The sequence below is a fragment of the Numenius arquata genome, chromosome 2, assembly GCF_964106895.1.
Source record: "Numenius arquata chromosome 2, bNumArq3.hap1.1, whole genome shotgun sequence".
Lineage (NCBI taxonomy): Eukaryota > Metazoa > Chordata > Aves > Charadriiformes > Scolopacidae > Numenius > Numenius arquata.
In genome coordinates, this window is record NC_133577.1 from 80,624,041 (window position 1) to 80,636,797 (window position 12,757).

Sequence of the window (12,757 nt, forward strand, 5' to 3'; positions counted from 1 at the left end):
CTGGCTGGGAGGGAACTGCCTTTCTTTTTTTCTTTTCTTTTTTTTCTGCCAAAGTCCTTTTTTCTCCTGGTCCCATTAGCCATGTCTGTTTGTACACTGTCTCCTCTAGGAATTGACTTGGAGTCTTAAACTGGGATCATAATTAATCTCTAAAGGATAATTGCTAGCTACAGAGCACTTCCTAAGTCTGACATGGTAATGGTTACCTTTATTCATAATAAATGTAAGGGGAATGTGATAATAAAGGTAAAGACTTCATCAAGCATCTAGAATTCCAAAAGTACAAAATGTGCGAATGTATTGCAGAAGCCAGCTCCTTGCAGTGACGGCATTTCAGGTAAGTAATGATGGAGAAAATAGTTTCTATACAAAAAATGTGCTCGTATTGGTCTAGTTCTTAAAACATTCATCACAAAATGCATGAAGTAGATTTTTCAGCTCATTGTTGCTATCTGCAAATTTTGGAGAGTACTCCAGATCCTGTTTCAGCTGTTGATATAAATCAGTGTCTTTTTATCTGTTGTAGGAACAGAGAACGACCTTGCTAATACATTAAGTAGCAATGGAGTTGTGGGCACTTGCTGTGAAATCCACTAATTCATCCCTCTCGGTAGGGAAATGAGTTTTTTGACAGCCCTGCAACACAAACTTACCTGTTGGTTGGTTTGTTTTTTTTTTTTTCTTTTTCCTTCCAAATGTGCCACGTCACTTTTGCTGACTATCTTTTGAAAGCAGTCCCGTTTCCTCTGCCTCAGTGAAGGTACCTGTCGCTTGTGAACCTCATAGCAGGCTTTGTAGCGCTGAAGCACATCTCTCAGGCATTGAGGCAAACACGTGGCTTGGAATGGTGCAGGCAATCCGCACTGAAGCTGCGCTCTATTCCGTATTGTGGTGGTGTAGTGTATCTCCCGATCTTGTATTACTTATTAACAACATGGAATCTGAAAGCATGAGCAGCACAAAGATCCTGTTAATCAGTACCAAGGGGATGCAAAAAATGGATAGTGTAAGGTTAGGCATAGTGGTCATATGCTGGAGGAACAAAGCTCTGTTTCTCAATCAAATTAAGGAAATGCATAAATCTAAATAGTAAATAGAAACTGCATAGTTACAGTTCGCTCTTTTAGCATTTTTTTAGCATTCTTCTATAAAAACTTAAATTTTAAAACCTTAAATTTCTAAAATTATTTTTCTCTTGGAAATTTGTTTTAGCGAATTACTTAAATTCGATGGTCTCATTGCATGTAGAGGGCCAAACCTGCTGTCACTTCATGGAAGCAATTACGGATTTATACAAGTTTAAACTGCTTCATGAGTGTACACAGGAGTTAGACATTGTATCTTTGAGTTGCCTGGTTACTAATTCAAATCTGCTTATTGTCTATTATGTATTTTGGATATAAAAAATCAGAGCGATTTTAATAATGACAGGTATTTTTGGAACACTTTAAAATTAATATTAAAGAAGATTTTTGCAACTTTCAGCTTTTCAAATACTATAGGATGTCTTACAAATATGTATCATGCTACTTGCTAGCTGAAACAAGTTGCAGGAAGTGAATCTTTGAAAAACAACTAAACTCTTCATAGCTTGTGTTGTCTCCCAAAATTAGGGGAAACTTCTGCATCCCAAAGAGGTAAATCTCTCACATTGCCAGCTACTTAAATGGATAAATATTAATTTTGTTAAAAGATCATTTTGGTTTTATTTGTCATTGCCCAAGCCATACCTAACCAGTTACATTAATGTATCTGTATTTTATTTCTTCACTATCCTGCCTTTCTTTTTGTTGTGATCACTCATTTTAATATGAGCAGCAGTGGTGTATATGTATTTCCTAAATCCTTCCCCGTGTCATCTCAGTATTAAAATTTTTGTTGTCTAAGAAATTCTGAGGGGATCATTTTGGAAGTAAAAATAAGATGCATCACAACTAGGTAAGAAACTGTTGAAAATGCTGATTGCTTTGTAAGGTGTGTGAGATAAGGACTGATGCTGTATCTTCTGTGAGGCTAAGCTGGTAGTGTGGGGAGCATAATGCATTAACTGGTTAATACAGTTCTTCTAGGTCAGAGTATGTTCGAAACCACCATGATTTGATTTGAGTTAGATAATTAGCAAGTATTTTAAACATTTATCAGAGAAACATGAAGAAATGAGCACGTCAGAAGTAGTAGTCTGAGACAATACGTGCTGAATAAAGAATAAGCTTCTAAACTTATCTGTGGAACAAATCTGGATGTCTTCACATTGTCTGCAAACCTCAATACACCATTATGATAGAAGGTGCATCTGTCAGAAATACTTTGACCACAGTGCAATTACATTGTACTAGTTTCTGCGCACTGGAAAATATTTTTGCCGTGCAAATTTTCATATTGAAATCTATGATGATTAATTATTTACTAATTAGAAATAACAATGGTTAACTAGTTCTCAGAATTATAAATTTTTCAGTCATTCTCTTTTTAAACTCGAATCAAACATGGTGAGCAGGACTCTCCTCACCAGGCCACCGCTAGATGGCAGCCCAAGAAGTCACTTGTGGCTTCATTTTCTCGTGGGTTCCTTGACTCATGAACAGTCTCATTAAACTAGAAAATGTCAGGATATAATTCGGAGTTTTTATAACTTTTGATGATTAATTTCATAACATGATTTCAAATCAGGCTTTTTTCACATTTAATTTGGAGAGCTTATCTGTGTTTCTCCTGCCTTCTTTATGGCATTTTAACTTTTTCCTCTTTAAATAAATCATAAACTGCCTGAACATTGTTAGAAGGTTTTCTTCCTCCTTTTAGGCTTAAATACATTCTAAAAACATATTTATGTACATAGACATTTCCCTATAACAGGGACAATATTTGCAGTGCTTCATCATTTTCTGTTAAAATAAAAAGTTTAGGAAATTATTCTGGTTTTCCTATCATTGCATAGATTAACAACTCCACCTTGATATCATCAATTGATTTGTTCAATTTCCTTGCTAACTAGAAAAAGCTCTGATTTTATTCTACTCATTTTTAATACAAGGAGCATATATAGATGTTTCCTATGTTTCTTTGGCAACAACCAAGTGTAATCCTTTACAAATGCTTACCTTACCCACCTTCACCAGATGGTAACCTAACAAGATAGTTTATATTAACACTATAGTGTGTGGTAAGGGATATGAAGACATTTCTTTTTATATCCTGTTTGGTTATTCAAAAACTTACAGGCAGAATGACTAAGCAGAGAGAAGAGCAATCTATATAAAATTTACTGTAGGAATCGGGGTCGCTTTATTTTTGTCAAATAGTTAAGAGAAAATAGCATAGAAAGCAGATGTCTTTTCATTTGTCTGGAATCTTAATGTGGCTTGTTCCCTTCCACTTATTTTTAAATTTTATTTCTAATAGACTGCAACTTGGGATAGGTACAATGGAGAGGGTTGTTTTTTTAAAGCGTTGTCCTGCAATGCCATGTACTAGAATATGTTGCAGAATATGACAATATACTGGACACCCAACACAATCACAGCCACTTACCTAAACTGAATTTGATGTAGAAAGGAAGCTTCCCTGGTCAAACTTAGCAGGAAGAGTGCTGAAAAATCATTTGAATCTAAAACATAAGATTCAGTATTTCTGCAATATTCACCAAAAAAAAAAATATAAAAATCTATATACAGACTTCTTGAGTACTTGAAAATACAGCAGCTTTCTTGAAAACTATAAAAAACACTTCATCTCCAGCATTTCATTTCTTATCTAGGAGTAATGTGAGAAATATGGTAAGTTGCAAAAAGTCATTGAAAAAGTCTTTAAAGCAGTCTCAGAGCTATTTGCTTTAAATGGATCCTAAATCCTTCCAAATCACTAACAGCTGGCGACTTGTAACTCTCCTGGAAAACTACACATTGAGTTTCCAACTCATATGCATCTGAAGATATATCTGAGAGTGGTCATGACCTGAATGGTGAGGTTCTTAAACCTTCCTTTGCAATTATCGGAAGCATTTTCAGCTTATGCAACAGGAAAGTATTTCTTCAAAGTCATAACGTTAAGAAGATTTAAAAAGACTCCTTGAAATGGGACTTGACAAAATATTTCAACAGGCAAAGACAACGTAGAATTAATCTCTTTTGCCTTTCATTATGCAAAATACATTCCTTATTTAGCTGGGATATTACTGTTAGTCACTGCTGTTGGGAAAGAGGAAAAAGGGAGAGTATTTGAAATAAATGTAGGGAAAACAATACACTAGAACAAATTCTGGGCACCTTATTAAAGAAAACTTGTTCCTATCTGGCTGAATGCTGTCATCCTTAATGTCATTGTGGCTGCCTTTAGATCTACAGCTGCTGGAGTCTAAGGTTTTTACCGAGCAGCAGTTCGTGATTTATCAGCAGTAACATTATGTCTTTTTTTTCTTCCTCATCTGGTGATAGAAACTTGTACATGGAGCAAGGCCACACTGTATGGAGTAGCTGGCCATTAACTGACAAACACTGCCATTAGAGTATCACTGCCATAATCTCCCACTTTGCTGATGTCCCTTCATTTTAAGAACACTTGGAAACTTCTTAATCGGGAAAAACTACATCAAGTAAGACTTAGTTATAAGAGATCTCACCCATAGCACCGTTCCTGAGATGCATCAGAAACAGACCTGCCAGAAGAATCTCAGACCCTGAAGAACTGGAGGTGAAGTTACTGGCTGAAGTTAACTGAAGCCACATGTACTTAAAAAATGATAAGGCAGAGCTGTAAGCCAAACATGTTCTAAGCACGATGTACCTTTTCAATATAGCCACCTAGCAGGGTAATATTCCCTGTGAGAAATATGGAGTGACACTAAAGATGAGGAGGAAGTAGAAAAGTATTAGGCTAACGTTAGGGTAGTACCTTCACTGGGATATCGCTCAGAGAAGCAATAGTTTGATGAAATGCTACCATCAAAATAAAAATAGGCAGTTGCATATTTTGCTGTTTCAATTTAAAAATGTTTTATGGGATCTTCACCATAAAAAGGAATGATGTGATGAAACAATGGTGTCACAGATGCTCACTAATCTGCCATTAAAAAACCTCTTTTCAAGAAACTACAGTGCTTGGCAAGTTCAGAGGTGTGAAAGGAGAAACAAATGTAAAAAAAATTCATCACAGCAGTCATCAGATTTATGCAACTTAAGTATTTTCCTACTTGAATTATTCATCCTATTTTAGTCAGTCACTCTGCTTTAATACAGTTTCCTACACTTTTCTTACACTGCATTCTTCATTGGAGGGGGATCTTTTTAGCTCCAATTTGTGGTATACTTAATTATTTGATTAAAGATTACTTTGCATTAATTATTGCATATATTTCTAGGATGATGCCAGTCTATTTGCATATCCATAGCAGAGTATGTCTCTGTACTCTCTATCTTCTTAATAGAATACGTAAATAGAACATCTATCACAAAATAGCTGTACCGTTTCTCTTTCTATGGAAAAGAATCCAAAAATTAATTCCTAAATGTGTTTTGCTGAATCAGCTCCAGTTAGAAGAGTGTCATGGATATGCTGGTATTCCTGTAATCCTCTCTGCTACCTTTGCTACTGATGCTCTGGTGTAGGTCAATGTGCTATTGTGTTCTTTAAACATTTATCTTACTTATAGTATTTTTTGTGTATGTTTTGCTCTTAGCTTTAACTTAGCTACTGAATTAAAATTAGTAGGGCTTTTTCCCTGGGATAAATAGTCACCTTTAAGTCAGATAATTAATGAACGTAAATCAAATGAGTTGGCTGGTTTAGCCATAGACTTCACCAATTATTATTTTTGACCCAAATCTATTGTGTTGTCTGAAGGCTGAAAATGAGAGATTTGTCACATTAGCAAACAAATCACTCATGCTAATATTTTCCCCTGTAATCCAGTTACACAAGAGATAAATGAGATTTAGAAATTTGCTGCATAACCACATCCTCTCATGCAAAAAGCAATAACTTTCTTCCCTAGGCAGTACAGGACTAGCTTTCAAATGTTAATAAACCCTCTAGAATGTTGTTTTGTGGGGCTTGGAGAAGTAATTAAGAATGAAGAACCTTTTTACTGTTGGGTTAACTGAATAAAATATGTCAGGGGTCCTAATCTTGTGCTGGGAGCAAAGTATCAGCTTCACAAAATCACTCTCTGACAAATTTGGTATTAATTGTTCCTCTTGGCAGACAGAAGTACCCTTAACATCAGAATCACTGTGTGGTTGTATATGTACTGTACAAAAACATAGTAAGCAATACTCTGTGTATTTAAATTTACATACAAAGACTATGTTAAACTACATTCTTACAGAAGGCAGCATCCTGAGCCAAAATAGATTAGCAAGACGATAAGCAAAGCTTACATGCCTATTGGTGTGCACCCATAGGTAGCAGTCTCTGTGCTAAAAGGTAGTTTATCGGAATAAGAGCACATGCAACCAAGCATAATACAAAGTAACGCTAAGGCTTTTCTGAATTAAAATTTTTGAATCAAAAAATACATTAGTGTATTGTAAGCCTGTCCCCTGACAATTTCATAGTGTTTCCCTAGTTCTTGTTTAGGAGAAAATAATAAATAATGGTTTTATATTTACCTTTTTTCATATCACTTATGATTTTATATGCTTCTAGTATATCTCCCTATGGTTATAATTTTTTTAAAGCTGAAGTGGCCTAGTCTATTTAGGCTATACAAAGGCCGCACTATACATCTGGTTGTACCTGTTCTCCTTTACCATATCTTGATTAGTTCTGATGTAATCTTTTTGAGACAGGACAAACACAATGGTTTTATACATTGATATAATGATGCTCACTTCCTTTCCTAGTAATTTCCAATGGTTTTATTTGTCATTTTGATTACCAGATAGCATTAAATGACATTTTCATAGAAATATCCCCAATGACTTGAGATTATGGAGAAGTAACAGCAGTTTCGGAATTGTAAAAGGTGAATCCAAAATCTCCAGATATACAAGACACAATTTGCTTCTCCAAAAGCTGTCCTGAATCTTCACTACTGTATGTAACCAGATGTCTACCAATCAGACTCAGCAGTTCTCCAAATCCCCCTTCAAAGCCTTAAAAGTTATTAGCATCATGTTTGCAATCTTCCACTCATCTAGTACCAAGGCCAATAAACAACAGCTCACACCTCACCATTTTAATTTCATATCTGAGGTTCCTTCAGACTCTTTGAGGAATTTAATCCAGTTCAGGCAAGTTGTTTTTATTTACTGATGTGTTTCAAAAAATTCTTTCTTATGGGGCTGTAACTTGAATTAGCCCCTTGAACCTGACCTGTAAAGAAAGAGCCTGGTAGTTGAAATTACAACCGCTTTTTCACCTCAAATAGTTCTGTTCACTCAAAAAGAACTGGCTAGACCCAAGAATCCAGTGCTAAGTTAGCTAGCTGCATCATTTGTTTCAAGATAACTATCAAAATTAGAAATTGCAAAGATTTAGTAAATTACAGCTAGTAAGAGAATCAGTGGAAGATTGTTCCTCATTGTATATTTGACAGGACTATACCCATTTTGTTTTTGAGGAAAAAAACTCCAGTATTGTGTCCATTTGATTACATGTTAATTCCAACTGAAAAATTAATCATAAATTTCTTTGTCATTTTATTTCTCCTTTCAAATGTCTTTCTATGATTCCTAGTTGTATCAACCTCTTACCCTCCAGATCTCAGTCTCAGATTTATACCTTTTAAATACATATAGACAGTTCCTAGCCTTACCAGATCATTACCTAAATATATTCTATTTCCTTCTGTGTGCGTGATTCATTTCCAGTAACCATTCTCTCTTTTGGACCTAATGAAGTCTGAAGCTGTGTGTTGCAGAGCAGCACAGTCGGAATTTCAAATACATTCTGCCATACTGGTCATCATAATGCACATCCACAAGCATAAACACACCTGAAGGATGTTGATGCGCAAGGGTTTGCTCAACCATTTCTGTTAATCCTGAGAAGTAATTTACCACTATATATTCCTATATAATAGTTACTATTAGTAGAGACAGAAACAGAATGGAAACCATTGCTAGAATACCTCCAGCCACGCTATTGCCTTACAGGCACCAGTTTCCCTGTGGTGGCATTCCTGTATGCTACTGTTCAAGAACCAAGGATAACATTTGTGCACAATTTTAACAGCTGTCTGTACTTTCAGTCTCAGTCCCTCATCACTAGCATGTTTCAGCTGTGATTTCTCTATGATCCTTCTTTTAGGCAGTCAATATCTGATGTGTAGGAATGTTGTACGTATCTTAAAGGTAAGAAAAGAAGGGGAAAGTATTTTAAAGTCTGGAAGAGGCTGCAATGTATCAAAGGTAGAAACAAGGTGGTTTTTTTATTGCAACAAGCTGTGCATTGAGCAGTACAGGCAAAGCTTTAATACTGTATTGTAGCTGTCAGCACATACTGGGTTGGAGCATCTAATCAGCATGCTGCTCTTACCCACTTGTATTCACTTTTCATTCTGCATTTCTCTCTAATGCATGAAAAATAGTCTTAGGCATATTTTGATAGCAAACTGATGTAAACCTATGGCAGAGCAGAAGGATTGGATGAATAATTATACTGCTAATCCCACCTGCTGTCACACAAGAAATACATGTAAAGAAACGTACAGATATACCAGTTAATCTTAGCATCTGCCATCAGAGCAAAATTGCAATTACTCTGGAAATGGCACGGCAGACAGATTTGACTTACCGTCAGTACTATGCCATCACTGTTTTCTGGAGCCTCAGCTCTCCAGCACAGACGCAACCTGCAGCCTATACACGTTTGAGACTTCTGAGCTGTGGGACATGACAGCCCTCTGGGGAACGTAGCACGCTTCCCATGGTATGTTCAGATGACTGTAGTGTCTGGGTGACAGAATAAGAGTTTAATTTTTTGCTCTTCTTCAGTGTATTCAGAGTTCCATGAGAATGATGTAGTGGGGTCAGTCAGTGCAAATGCTGAGACAGCGTCTTGCTGCTGTGCAACATCACTAAGGGACCATTTTCTTGCATGTTCTTTTCCATTACAAATTTATGCCATGACAACATGCCTGAAAGCAAGTAAGCATTTACAGAAAATGTGATCTAGTCAGAATTGTATAGTCAGAGATTGTTGTGGGTAAGTCATCAAAAATGGCTTTTTCCTTAAATGTGGCTTCAGCTTCTACTTAATCTGATGAGTCCAAGTATTCATGCTGATCACTGAGGAAGGCCTTCAGAGGAAGACTGATGTTCTTCTTGGTTTCAGCCCGAAAGGGAACCAGGACATGATGGGCAGCGGTGCATGGCCTCAAGAGCTCTGACGTACTCCTGGAACTTCCACTTTGGACTTAGCCTCTGAGCCTGATGTTTAGATATCTCTAGATGAGCAGTGTGCACACAAAGGTAGTCATGGTTGTTTGAAGTTCACTGTATCTTTTTTACACTCTGTAAATACCGTAAAGAGCGAAAGACAGTATCAGGCCTGAAAAACTCTTGCCAACCAGGTCCATGAGAAATAGCACTTTCGGGCACTTTGCTACCTTTGCCCCGACTTACCATGGGTGTACAAAAACGAGAATAATAATTAGGTTTATTTAATGCTAATATATTTTCTGCTACCAAACTGATCTGATGGTTTATTCCAGCATTTTGAGCTCTCAGAATATCTGCCAGAATTTGTAATAGGGATCTTAGACCTTCCTTATATCTTTACATGAGAGAATTAATAATACAGTCCTGAAATATGATGTTAATAGGTTTGCTATTCTACACAACTATTCTTCATAACACAGATTTCATTTTTTTCAATACTTGCAACTCAGTTTTTCATACCTCTTCCATGCTCCTGCTTAAAAAGAGAGAGGGAAAAGTCACAGAATGTTAGAAAGCACCCATTTAATTTGCCTTTAAGTAAGGGAGGCTGCAGGAGGAGGAAATCAAGTAGTTGTCACCCTGAACTGAGAACAAAGCCAAGTTATAGTTGCATTGTAAAAACATTAAGGAAAGTCCGTGCTTATTACAGTCAATCCCAGTCCTTTCAAATGATAAACCAGTTAAAGAATTTCTAGGTAGGCTAATTGCTTTCTCTGGTATTTTAGAAAATGGAAGAAAACAGAAGGTAAGGCATATGTTGTGTTAAGAGAAATTTCGAGATGGAAGGTGTGATGCCACTTAAGACACTGACAGCTGCAGTGGTCATAACTTAAAATGTCTTCACAAATACTAAAATCATATAATCAAAATTCTACTGTGGTATGGAACAGCACTGCTCAAAAAGCATATCATGTTTTGAAAGATCTCTTGGCTGTTTTACAAATTATTTTTCTTACCTGTAACTGCTGCAAATTATAACTACTTTCTATGTCTAGTTAACATATTTATTGTACATATAATTTTTAACATTCCATAGTGTTGTCCTGATATTACCAGAAACAAAGAACGTAAGACATTTGAAAACACAAAGAAGTCCACTTCATCTAATATGTTTGACCATTTACATTCAACTCAGTCATGGTTCGGGTTTTTTTTTCCTTACTACAGTCCGCTATTGATTTCATCTCTAAAACCAGACCAACCCATGTTCTGAATTCTTTCCTTCACTAGCCATTTGAATTTATCTATGTTTAACCCTTCCATTAAATACTGCTGCTGAAATTCCTTTTTATTTTTCAAACGGATAGAGTAAGTGTTTTCTGCTCTATTTGCTAATGAAACTAAATCCCCTGTTTGGCCTTTGCCATTTTGTTGGGCGCTAGGCTGATGGGTTTGCTGGGGTTTGTTTTGGGCCTCGCTGCATTCATAAAATCTTCCTGAATTTGCTGGCTACTGCATGCATCTGCTCCATTGATATTTCTATCCCAATTCTCCATACTGTTCTTCAACAGCTTTCTGGATGATCTTTTCAATTAGAGCACAGTCTTGAGATTTTATTTTCCCAAGAAGAATTATGTAACGTTTATACTGAGTCATATTTGCCATCTGCTGGTCCAACCACATAAACAATCCAAATTCTTAAAAACCTGAGTTTTCGTTAGTATCTGCTTCTAATCTAATTTTTCACAAATGTGCAGGTTTATGCACATACCCCTGCCTTATGATTAGCTCTTCACAGAATTCTGGCACCTCTTCAGAGGCTCTCAGCAAACTTGAAGAAATCTATTCATGCAGAGGATACATGTGAGAAGGTATTTATCAGGAAATGCATGTGATTGCATACAAAATCAAATGCAAGGCAGAAATAAAGGGAAAATATGGCTACCTTAACAGAGGACATCAAGAAGCTCCAGGCAGGGGTATTCTTAGTATATAGCTAACTTCTTTGGAGCTAGCTAATGCTCAAGTGGCTAGTAACATAACTTTTTACTCCAGCTTTAAATTACTGTTTTCCACTGTGACTCTGCTGTGACTAAGGACTTAAATTGTAAATCCTAATTCATGTGATTATACATTTATTTATTTAAACTATAATGAAACACTTGTAATCACAGAATCAGACTTAAAAATTATTATTTATATCAGACTCTCTCAGTAAGGCCGTAGTTAAAGAGTCTCTCCACCTAATAATTTTATGCCAGTTCTTAATTCTGTGTCCTATTGACAACATTGGAGAAGACATCATTTCACATCCTGAAAATGCCAAACTATGTAAATGAAATTTTCTAGCTAAAAAAGATATGGTTTTGTTGCTGTGGACGAGTATATTGGAACAGTAAGTCTTCATAATGTTTTTTTTTTCCTGTGTAAGAGAAAATCTGACCCCAGAAAGAAATTTCTGTTGATTTTCAAGAGATTAAAATTGTTTATTACCTAATAAAAATGTGAAAACACCTGTAAAATTGTTACTGACAGGGACTAAATGCAATCATTTGTGAAATCAACAAGAATCTTTCCATTGACTTGAATGTACCACAGGGCTGGAGTAATTAACACTCTGTTTGAAAACATAACATTAAAGTCCTGCCTGCCACAATGTTATTTTGCCATTGCTGTTCTTTATTTACATCTTGTAAGCACAGTTCATGGTAGAAAGCCACTGATCTCAGTGGGGGAACAGAAAGGGGTCTTAACTTATTTGCCTGTTGTACCTATGGTTCTACCTACACAAATTACTAAACTGACACAGGAACGCGGGTCTGTAATTTGGCTTTCCTCGTACGCACGGTATCAAACGGTGCATTAAACAAGGATGTGCCCATGTGTCAGCATTGAGTATTTACAGCATGGCTTGCAAGAACTCAAAAGCCATAAAGAATGATTAATTTTTGTGCCCGGCAAAGTCACACAATTCAAAATGTTACGTGTTTGAAACCTGTAACGGAGCCAGGAGTAGCAGAACAAGGGATGCCTGGATCTGACACCAAACACACTCAGTTACACCTCTCCTCCTTTGAAACATGAAACAGGCACGGTCCTGGCGCGCGATGGGCGTGAGCAGTCCCCTCCGCCCGATTCGCCGAGCCAGCAACTCAGTTTCCCTCCTGACCTCGGCGGGCCCCGGATTTTCCTTTTTGTCTACACTGGTTTGCTCAACGAAGCAGGCTGGCATCTGCGCTGGAGCGTCCTGCCGCGTCCCCGGATGGGGTTAAACCCCCGCTCGGGGGAATCTCATCACACACACGCATAACGCCACGGTCCACCCCACCCCACCTGCACCTGCTGCTAATTCCCCTGGGGACGGGTGCGTCTCAGCACCCACCTCCGCGCTGCCGCCCCCCCTCAGGAACCAGCCCTCCGCGGGGCAGCGCAGCCTC